Source organism: Carya illinoinensis, chromosome 7 (assembly GCF_018687715.1).
Source record: "Carya illinoinensis cultivar Pawnee chromosome 7, C.illinoinensisPawnee_v1, whole genome shotgun sequence".
NCBI classification, from domain to species: Eukaryota; Viridiplantae; Streptophyta; class Magnoliopsida; order Fagales; family Juglandaceae; genus Carya; species Carya illinoinensis.
This window is the reverse complement of record NC_056758.1, coordinates 37,685,377-37,695,015: the sequence shown is the minus strand read 5'-3', so window position 1 is coordinate 37,695,015 and position 9,639 is coordinate 37,685,377.

Here is a 9,639-nt window from a genome sequence, read left to right as displayed (position 1 = left end):
GGTCTAAAACTCGTTGGTAATTGCTTGGCTCATCAACTCAATGGAGCCAGCTATTGGGAAACCATATCTTTTTTTACCAACTGCTAAAGATGTTTAGGAGGCAATATGTGACATGTATTCAAACCTGGAGAATTCGTCACAAATTTTTTGATTTAAAATCTAAGTTGTGGTGATCAAGGCATTAAGATCGGAAAGTCACGACATACTACAACCAAATGGTAACATTATGGCAAGAGTTAGATCTATGCTATGAAGATGACTGAGACTGCCCAAATGATAGTGTGAGGCACAGGAAAAGAAAGGAAAATGATTAAGTTTATGTGTTTCTTGCAGGACTCAATCATCTCAAGGAAAATGATGAGGTAAGAGGTCGAATCCTGGGCAAAAAACCTCTACCATCCATCAGAGAAGTTTCTTCAGAAGTTTGGAGGGAGAAGGCTAGGCGAAAAGTGATGTTGACAGATCTAGAACCTAAGTCCAACCCCAAAATAGAAAGCTCGGCTCTTGTTTCTAGAGGATTTGATCCAGATGGAGATAGAAGGAAGAAACCATGGTGTGACCATTGCAAAAAAAACCATGGCATACGAAAGAGATATGCTGGAAAATCCATGGCAAACCCTAGAATTTTAAGAAGAAGAACATAAGTGATGGCAAAGCATTTCACACCGTGAGTGACGATTCTCAAGGACCACAAATCAATTTAGAGATGCCTAATTTCACAAAAGAACAGTTAGGCCACCTGTACAAACTCTTTCAATCTCCAAAATTCTCAAATCCTTCTTGTTCGTTAGCTCAACAGGGTAATTATCTTATTACAACTCTCTTTAGTATAAATAAAATGTTTCTTGTCCTTGGATCATTGACTCTGGAGTCACTGATTACATGACTACTTCTTCAAAAATATTCTATTCCTATAAAATGTGTGCAGGAAACAAAAAGATCAAAATAGCATACGGTTCTCTTTCAGCTATAGCTAGAAAGGGATCAATGTTCATTTATCCTTCCCTTACATTTCATAATGTTCTTCATGTTCTCAATTTATCCTGCAATTTATTATCCATAAATAAAATAACCCATGATCATCAGTGTCAAGCTAACTTTTATCCTTTTTATTGTGATTTTCAGGAACTAACCTCGGGGAGGAAGATTGGCAATGCTAGAGAGATCGATGGACTTTATTTCTTTGAAGATGGATCCAAATCAAGAAAATCTATACAAAGTACTTGTTTTGAATCTATTTATGTTGCTAGTAGTGATGAAATAATGTTGTGGCATTATAGATTAGGTCACCCAAGTTTTCAATATTTAAAGTATTTGTTTCCAAATTTGTTTAGAAATAAAAATCCATCTTCATTTCAATGTGAATTTTGAATTAGCTAAACATCATCACACCTCATTCACATTACAACCATACAGAATTTCAAAACATTTTTCATTAATACATAGTGATGTACGGGGGCTTTCAAGAATCTCAACACTTTTTGCCAAAAAATGGTTTGTCACCTTTATAGATGACTACACAAGGGTAAGCTGGGTTTATTTACTACGAGAAGAATCAGAAGTGGAGGAAGTTTTTAAAATTTTTTACACCATGGTGTTGACACAATTTTAAAACAACAATTCAAGTTTTCCGTAGAGACAATGGAAAAGAGTATTTCAACAAAATTTTGGGAAAATTCTTCTTAGAAAAAGGCATAGTTCCCAAAAGTTCTTGTAATGACACTTCTTAACAAAATGGAATAACTGAAGGAAAAAATAAACACCTTTTGAAAGTGGCTAGAGCTTTATGTTTCACAAATAAAGTTACCAAATACCTTTGGGGTGAAGCTATTCTCACAGCTACCTATCTTATAAATAAGATGCCTACTAGGATCTTAAATTTCAACACACCTTTACAGGTGTTCACAAACTATCATCCTATATTTAGGCTATCATCTACACTTTCTCTAAAAAAATTTGGGTGCACTGCCTTTATCCATATTCATGACCATAACCGAGGAAAACTTGATCCTAGGGGTAGAAAATGTGTTTTGTAGGATATGCACATACTCAGAAAGGATACAAATGTTTTGATCCAATTTCAAAAAAAAAAAAAAAAAATTGTCATCATGGATGTAACATTTTTTGAATTCAAACCTTTTTTTGCAACTCATCTTCAGGGGAAGAGCACAAGTGAAGATTCATATGTGTTTAAAATAGAAAGAACACCAACACCAAACCCAAATAATTTGCTTGAACCATCAAATTCAAATCAATTTGATCACCCGAATATTGAAACTTCAGGGTTGGATATAACAACCTTTGATATGTCCTCTAAAAAAATTGCTGAAATTTTGGGCAAAAAAAAATGATGTTTTGAATATTGAAAATTTGGATGGGTCATCTTCTCTGCCATCTCACAATCAAAATCATAGTAATACTGACAATGAGAATAAAACAAGTAGTAAAAATTTAGAGCACTTGACCCATTTAAGGAGGAAGCATATAACTCAAAGGAAAGCGATCCAGATCCTCTACAAGGCCATGAATCCAAACTGAGGGAAGAACCAAACTCATCTGAGTGTCTAGGTAATAATCAATATAATTCTTTCCAACCTGTCCAGTTTACTTCTAATTCTAGTTTCAAGTCCTTTGATGATCTTAATGTTCCCATTGCTACCTGTAAGGGTGTGCAATCTTGTACCAAACACCCCATGTTTAACTATGTGTCCTATAAAAATCTTTCTCCTACTTTTTTTGCATTTACTTCACATCTCTCTTCGATAGAAATTTCAAAGAATGTACATGAAGCTTTCTAGGTTCTTGAGTGGATGCAAGCTATTTCTGAAGAGATGAGGACACTTGAGAAAAATCATACATGGGAAGTGATGGCTTTGCCAAAAGGAAAGACAACAGTGGGTTGCAAATAGGTGTTCACTGTCAATTATAATTTAGATGGATCCCTCGAGAGATATAAAGCATAATTCGTGGCCAAAGGTTCTACTCAAACCCATGGTACTGATTATCTCGAGACTTTCACTCTAGTGGCAAAGTTGAATATTATGAGAGCGCTTCTTTCAATTGCAACAAATCTTGACTGGCATGTTCAATAGTTAAATGTGAAGAATGTGTTTCTCAATGGTAATTTGAAGGAGGAAGTTTATATGGATCCACCGTTTGGATTTGATGAACGGTTGGATCTAAGGTGTGTAAGCTGAAGAAGTCATTATACGAGCTCAAGCAATCTCCAAAAGCCTGGTTTGAACGATTCACTCAATTCGTAAAAAATCAAGGATATGTCCAAGCTCAAAGTGATCATACTATGTTCATAAAGCACTCCGATGATGGTAAGTTTGCAATTTTGATAGTATATGTGAATGATATTATTCTTACTTAGGATAATGTCACTAAAATGGATTGATTGAAGAAAAGTTTAACTTTGGAATTTGAAATTAAAGATTTGGGATCTCTAAGATACTTTCTTGGAATGGAAGTTGCTCGTTCAAAAAGGGGTATTGTTGTCTCACAAAGAAAATACATTCTCGATTTCCTTAAAGAAACGAGAATGAGTGGATGTAGACCTACCGATACTCCAATCGATTCTAATAAGAAGCTAAGAGATACCAAGGATGGAAATCCTGTGAATACAACTTGGTACCAGAAGTTGGTGGGAAAAATGATTTATTTATCTCACACCTGACCAAATATTGCATTTGCAGTCAGCGTAGTAAGTCAGTTTATGCACTGACCCTATGAAGAACGTATTGAGGTAGTATACCGTATTTTAAGATATTTGAAAAGTATTATAGGAAAGGGACTTTTCTTCAAGAAGAGTGAGTAGAAGACTATTGAAGCATATACATATGTAGATTGGGCAAGTTCACTTACAAACAAAAGATCCACATCAGGTTACTGCACCTATGTATGGAAAAATTTAGTCACTTGGAGGAGCAAGAAACAAAGTGTAGTAGGACGAAGTAGTGTAGAAGTTGAATATCAAGTTATGGCGCATGGAGTATCTAAGATATTGTGGTTAAAAGAGATTCTTGAAGAATTAAAAAGGCCACCAGAGATGCCTATTATAACAGCCCGCTAGAAATTCAATTAAGGAATTTCTATTGACTTTAGGAACCTCGTGAAAACTCTGTAAGTTTACACGAATCGACTAATCGCATAAATTTTAGCCTGTCAACATAGTTAGTGTTATCACTCACTATGGTGCTAGAAATGCGATTTTAATTATTTGAGATAGTTAAAAGTGTCAGAATACATTATAGTCTACACCAATAGGCTTAATTAAATATTTAGAATTTTTCAGTACTAAGTTTATTACGTTTATTTTTGGAGTGAATAGTAACCTCGGTAAATGTACTGAGCGCAGTGTTTTCAAAATCATAGTGTGAAATGTCCAAATTAGGATAGCGATATTTTATTTGGACACTTGGCAAGATCTTAACCACACATAATGAATAGTATTAGATACTTGGCACAAAGAGAAACCATTAGATGGAATTGTGAAGGAAATCAAGGTGTGAGATCATGACACCTAAGCAAAATACACATTTGGAAAATATCTTAAGAATAGAGATTTAAAATACACATAGAAATATTTTAGCCACCTTACTCTTCCAAGTCTACTCCACATTTGGAAAATATATTGAGCTGATTTTTATAGATATTATTGGATAGAATATTTTGAGATAATATTTTATAAATATTTTGGGTAGGAGAAAACCATACTCAACTCTCCACTCCAGCCTTATCATCTCCCTTATCTCTTCCATAAGCATCTCCAGCCATCACCCACGAACTTATCTTCATTTACACGTTTCTTTAAAAGAATATCAAACATTCTCTCTCGGACAGCTTTTAGGAGTTCTTTTGCATGCCCATTTCGAAGCTGTTGTAAGTGTTTTATCATAAAGTCTCCTTCATATAAGTTGTTCCTTTTTGAGTCTAGTTTACATGGATATCTTATTTGCCCCATTTGAAGATCATTTGGTCAGTCAAGTATTGTGTAAACTATAGAAAGGTCATTCTGGGAGATAAACTGGAGAATATGTTATAGTTTGGAGTTTTTGACCAAGCTAATTGATAGATATTGGTCCGAAATTTTTATGGAGTATTGTTAACATGTATATATGACTATTGGTTGAGGATTTTTGCATGATTTAAGGTTTTGATGAAATATTTGCTTAGATTTAGAAACTTAGAAACTGGAAGAAGAAAAACAGTTTCTATTTTGAGAAAGTTTAACTCTTTGGTGGTCTAAACCTATTCTAATGACTTTGATAATTTTATTGGAGGATCCTAAGCATCTTATATACATGTTATATTATTATTTTGAAGATATTTGATGTTAGTTTCAAAGATATGAAATTTTATACAAAAAGATATTCAGATAAGCCAAAGTGTGGATGTTCTTGGCTAAATTTATGTTTTGGTTAATTTTTAACCATGTGATCTTGAATTAGAAGCTTATATATGTTTTAGGACATCTTTTTAAACCATGTGATGGTTTGGTTTGAAGATCACATATTTATAAGTCATAGATCAAAAGGTTGATCAAAACAAGTTAGAAACAAAAATCAATAGAAATAGCATATGAGAATTTCGGCCCTATGGAGTTTTAATAGTTGTGATTAGTTTTAAATTTTTCTAAATTGATATTTGAGTTGAGGATAAAAATTTTGGTGACTTTTGGAGTTAGTATCCAAAATCCTTAAGTTATGGGTAAAACGGTCTTTTTCCTACATGTAGGAAGTAAAATGGAAATTTTACTCTTTAAGTTAGTATTTTTCCATATTTCAAATTATTAGTGATTTAGTACTAACTTTTAGAATCACTAATTACAGTTCCTCGTGATCGCGCTTTAGGTTTTATAAGAAACGCGGAGATCGAGGTAAGTTAGCTTTTAACTTACTAGCAGTCTACTGTGTATGTGTGCTAAGTAAAAGAACTATAGTGTATGTATGTGTGTTATCATATATGTCATGCCACGCCAAGTTATCACGTAATTGCTTATTATACAGAATTTATTCTGTCATCAATTTTTATCTGTTACATAATATATTCTGTTATGTATTACTGTACATTACAAGTACGTCATGCTAAGTATGTCATCTATTACATGTATGTCAAGTCATGTAATATTCACTGTTGCAAGTATGTCATGTTAAATATGTTGTCTATTATATGTTATGCCATGTTACGAAATGTTTCTATCTCAAGTTGGTCATGTATTTCAAGTTATGTTCAAGTCACGTTTCATCTTGAGTACATTATGTTTGTATAGAATACATGGGGCCACAACAACTGTGGAGTATGTATTTTACTACAATTGTGATGCGTAGAATACATGGGGCCACAACAACTGTGGAGTATGTATTTTTCATGTTAAGTCAAGTTTGTGTAGAATACATGGGGCCACAACAACTGTGGAGTATGTATTTACACGTAGAATACATGGGGCCACAACAACTGTGGAGTATGTATTTTTCATGTTAAGTCAAGTTTGTGTAGAATACATGGGGCCACAACAACTGTGGAGTATGTATTTACACGTAGAATACATGGGGCCACAACAACTGTGGAGTATGTATTTTTCATGTTAAGTCAAGTTTATGTAGAATACATGGGGCCACAACAACTGTGGAGTATGTATTTTTAATGTTAAGTCAAGTTTGTGTAGAATACATGGGGCCACAACAACTGTGGAGTATGTATTTTTCATGTTAATTCAAGTTTCAGAGCAAGTTCATGCTAAGTCAAGTTTCAGATCAAGTTCATGTCAAGTCAAGTTCAGTTCATGATTCAATTTAAGCTATGTCAATTATGCTATGTTGTACGCTAAGTTATGCTTTAATTACTTATGAATTTGATTATGCATTTATGCTTTTACTGTCATACATGTATCATTAGTCTGTATGGAAGTTTTTTGTTAACTTGCTGAGATTTGTAATCAAATCTCACTTTGGTAGTCCCAACTACCATTCCCCCCGAATGGTAGATCTTGTTACAGGACCTGAAGGAGAATCAGGAGCTGATCAACTAGACACAGTTGACTAAGTGACGGTGCGACATAAATGTTGATATAGTAATTAACGTAAATTACTACTTGTACGATTGAGTTGCATCTCTACTACTTTTTGGATCATAACCATTTTGGACTAGTGTTGTGATCTTAGTTGTTCAATGGATTTTTATGTATGAAGTATGTTTTAAGCATTTGAGATATTTTCAATTTGGTGCATAGTATTGCTAAAGAAAAAAATTTATCCGCTGCGAATATTGCATATTGTTAGATGCATGTTAGGAATATTGCATCTTATATGTCATGAACGGGGGCAGGTAACCTTGTGTTGCATGTCTCGACGCTTCAAATATCCGTCTGATCCCAAACGGAATTTGGGGGCGTCACACCTATGAAACTATATTGTGACAATAAAGCTGCGACTAGCATTGCTCATAACCTTATGGAGCATGATAGAATTAAATATGTTGAGATTGATAGACACTTCATAAAAGAGAAATTGGAGGCTAGTATTATTTGTATGCCGTTTGTTCCAATGACACAATAAATAGCTGACATTCTTACAAAATGATTGTCAGATAAAGTTGAGTTTCTCATAAGCAAGTTGGGCATAATAGATATCTATGCACCAACTTGAGGGGGTATGTCAAATATTAGGATAATTAGTTTCTGTTTCTAATAAATTCAAATTAAGATTTGAATAAGTTTGTTAAGAAAGTTAGTCTATTAGTTCCTATTTTTTTGCATTTCCTATTTTTATGTAATCTGGTAGATTAGGATAGACTTCTACCAGAACTACTTTGGATATAAATACCTCCTGTAACTTCTATTAATTATGAATGAAAGATAAGTTCTTTTCCTTCTCAAAAACTTTCATTATGCCACACTAGACCAAATGATTAAAGCAAAATGGTTGCACCATGAGACACCATCTATGGGACTTGCATCGATGCATCAAATAAAATAAAAGAGGCTATTACTCTCAAGGAACATAAAAGAGTCAAGAGACACATCACACCAAAAAAAAAAAACATTTTGAGAGAATTTGAAAACCTCATCTATATTTAATCATTTCGTTCGATGTCAACCCATTAGATGATAGATGAGTCTAGGTTCTATTGAATCATATATCTAACTCACCACATCACTAGAAATCCCCAATTTTCCAAGGTGGCAAACATCAGAAGCAACATGTATTATAAGTTTTACTTTTAAGGTACCTTTAAGTTGATGTCTGATATCGATGGGGAATCAACATCTTCAAGAATAGCAGCTTTGAAGTTTGCAAGTGTCCATGTTGACAACAATCTTTTTTTTAATAAGTATATTCAACATCAAAAAAGTATTGTGGGAAGACGCAATAACAAGCTTATAAGAAGCTTGACACGGGTTTTGTCACTGCGCGATACAGTCAATGTGCAAATTAATGGTGTTAAGAGATATCCAACAAGAAGCATTGCAGCTTTCAAATAACTAAGGTAAAAACACCAATATAAAACCAAATGTCATGGAAGTTTATCAGCAACAAATACAAGAGATAAGTAGATGTTCTTTCTTCTACAGTTTTTGATGAGAAGCCACTTGTAACTTTCTTCTCCTGATAGCTAGAGAAAACGTCTTGTAACTTTGAGATGTAAAGAGCTAATCGAAATTCTCGACGGGAAAAAAATGAGGTAACAGTCTCCCTGAATATTTTTGGTTCTAAAACTTTCTCTACCAACAAACATAAAGGATTAACTAATGAGATGTTCAAAATTAAACATGAGAATTAACCTGTTTCTCTAATTCTTCGGTGTGGAACTAGAGACATGTAATGCAACTGCTTGATATTCAGGCAAATCCTTAACCTACGTACAAAGGAAATTACTAAACAAAAGAACCAATCTCTAATTTGGGAGCAATTCTTATTCAGCTAATCTTCCTTATTCACCAACTCTTCTTGGCATTTATTTCACACATAATTGAATCAAATAGGGCATTTAAGCAATAATCATGCCAGTGAGTTTTAACCGTGAAAATTCCCGCAGCAACGTGTCCTTCCAACAGCTTGCGAAATTCATCATGGTTATTTTGCTCAGCCAACCCAATTGCTCCTATTTTAAGAGCCCTACACAACATAAAAGAAGAGCTCTGGACATCCAGGCAAAGTTTATGCTCTTAGACCTGGAAGAGTTTAAGATATGATGGCTAGCTTGAAAAAACAATGAGGATCGATACTAGAATTTGAGTTTTGATTAATTTTTTAAACTAATGGCATTTGGAGGAAGCCAATAGCGGGGAAGGATGCAGTGCATTCTATCTGAGGTCGGAAGGTGATCTAATAGTTTGGTGATCTAATAGTTTGAAAGAGGGAACCAAACTGGGTTTTGCTTGCAAGTTATATCTTCAAATAATTCAGGGCACTAATGGAAACAGTGCTCCTGTAAAGATATTTGAATTTAGTGGCAATCAATAAGAACACTTACATCAAGGTATACAATTTACAATAAAATCTAAAACACCCATCACATCAATCAAAGTTGATATCAAATAATCCCAAGGAATTCTACTTATGAAAAATGAAAAACCACAAACAGATTATGTATGATCATTTTTGGCACTCCACATCGAACAACATGACCACATTG